Source organism: Poecilia reticulata, linkage group LG1, assembly GCF_000633615.1.
Source record: "Poecilia reticulata strain Guanapo linkage group LG1, Guppy_female_1.0+MT, whole genome shotgun sequence".
Classification (NCBI taxonomy): Eukaryota; Metazoa; Chordata; class Actinopteri; order Cyprinodontiformes; family Poeciliidae; genus Poecilia; species Poecilia reticulata.
The window spans coordinates 9,799,725-9,802,102 of NC_024331.1; the positions used below are offsets into that span (position 1 = coordinate 9,799,725).

Consider the following 2,378-nt stretch of genomic DNA (forward strand, 5'->3'; position numbering starts at 1 on the left):
TCATTCATTTTAATAATTTAATAACAGCATTTATTTATTCAGTTTCGAATGAAACGGGTTTCCATACAAAATACTTCACTCTATATGTAGCAAATTTATTTACACGACAGTGAAATAAATGATAACTCAAATAATATTTTGTGGGTTGCGTTAAAACAACACACGCCATCACAAATTCACAAAAAGGAGAGAAAAAAAGGCATACAAACCCAAGATTTGAAAAAAAGGCAAGCTGATTCTGATTGGCTGGGAGGGGACACGTGATCGTTCTAATTTACATCCGGCAGACAGGTGAGCGAGAGAGGGAAGGAGAAACCAGTATCGCTTCCACACCTGGCTAATGGACAATGAGTCCTGTCGGAGTTGCGGACCTCCTCGCTTTAACCCAGGAGTCTCCACTTCGACTGCGGTCTCTCCTGGACTCTCTCGCTGGCCTGCAGGTAACTGCCGTCGCTTTGCAGCTAAACCTGGCGCTTGATAGAGGAACTCCGTGGTGTCTGTTGTCCGTGAGCGGTTTCACGTGTCRGCAGCAGCAGCAGTCTCACCTGCGCAGGAAACAGCAGGTAGTCAGACAGGCGGAGCAGGATCCGCGGCATTCCTCCCACCCTCAGCGGAGACATGCGTCCGCCTGTGGGAGTTTAAAACCTTTGCAGGAGGGTCATTAATTTTACGAGAGGATCTTTGTGAGAGAGAACACGGCATATCTACTTCTGTTTTCTGTTGAAACAAACCAGTGCTTTATGAAAGTGACTTATTGTATCTCCTGCTTGTCACAACATTAATGGTGAGTGTTGACTTTTACTTACCCACGCAAACCTGTTGGTATCATTAATACCGTTGAGCGGTGTGATATCCTTCCGCTGCTTCAAGGAATTGGGTTCTTTTCTTTTTTTTTTTCTTTTCTTTTCTTTTCTTTTCTTTTCTTTTCTTTTCTTTTATCAAGGATGCGGACGGTGCTGGTTTTTAGCTAATATCTTCCACAGACTTTTCCCCAGCGTTTTAAAGTCAGACTGATTAATTTGTGGACAATGTGCTGAAGTATGACATGACTATTGATGSATTTTATAGAAATTTCAAATTCAGAATGTCTAAAAACAGTCTTTTTGTAGAAGCCGATTTGGCACTTGTCAATCTTACTGAAATACATTTTATATGAAAATCTTTCAAACGGTTAAAAGTTATAGTGCAAATGTTAAAAAACAGAAATGTCAAGACATTATGAGACTAAATACACAACTTTCTGTATACAAGTATCCTGCATTTAACGTTGTGCCACACCTTTTGGCACCTTTGGCAAAGGTTTGTGAAACGCTTTAAATGAGCTTGTTTCTTCCTCTTTTGCTTAATTCATCATCAGCACTGATGCGTTAAGGAAAATTCGATCTTTAAGTTTAGTTCATTTTTCTTCCCAATATATGCGTAAGAGGCAGTGTAACTGCTAGTATTAAGAGAATCMCTGGTATGACAATTGTTGGTACCAAATAAGATGATATCCTATGAAATATTGCTTCCAATTCAACCAGCCTTTGCAAATGCAATTTTGCACACTCAATGGAATTGAATCCAATGCAATGCAGCTTTACYGGGAATCGATGCTCATGGAGGGTGGTGAAAATTTCTTTACTTTATTCTGGAAAGACAGCAAATCTGAATGGGAACAAAGTTATAAAAGGTGRGCAGTAATTTAGTATTTTATATTTACTTATTATAGTGGAAAAACGTCCTCAGTTTTGTTTGTCTGGTTTATCTTCTCACGAAGATCTTAGTTCTGTCTTTCTGCTTCATCTGCTGGCTGTTTATCTTTGAGTCTGACTGCTGYTGTTTTTGGTGACGATACTGACCTAAAGGCTACAACGGCCAACACAAACGCATTAATGTGCAAAACACACTTTCTGTAGGTATTTTTCTTCAACGCAGAATTCAACATTGTGTTTTAAGTCTTTTTTTTGTTTTTGTTTATGAGCACTGATTCTTTTTTGATTCTTTTTTTTCTAATCGGTTTCAAATTAAATGATTTTTTTTTTTTTTTTTTTTTAAGACTTTATTGTATCCCTGTTTCCTACTGCATTAACCTGCAGGATGTGTTTTCTGACTGTTGCGTTTCTTAAACAACTGAACCGTTCCGCCGTCTTGGCGTTTTGTTGAATGGTTGCTCTGTGACTTATCATCTGTTATGTCAAATTGCCATAACTTCAGTCTGAGTCACTTGGTATCTTGAGCGATTTCAATCTTCCTCCATGCTCATGCTTCCTCTTAAGTGATGTTTATATTTTCCTTTTGCATCTTCCAGATTTGCGTTTTGAAAATTGCAATGTTAGGCAGCTTTGTCTTTTTTGTGTCCTTTTCCTTTATTTAGCCACTTCACATATTCAGTCTTA

General features: G+C 38.4%; 1 protein-coding gene across 4 annotated transcripts in view; it reads right to left on the bottom strand.

Annotated features, from left to right (window-relative positions):
- Window positions 1–2,378, bottom strand: part of dennd1c (DENN domain containing 1C) — a 24,850-nt gene that overhangs the window by 4,559 nt on the left and 17,913 nt on the right. The gene's annotated exons all lie outside the window — the stretch shown is intronic.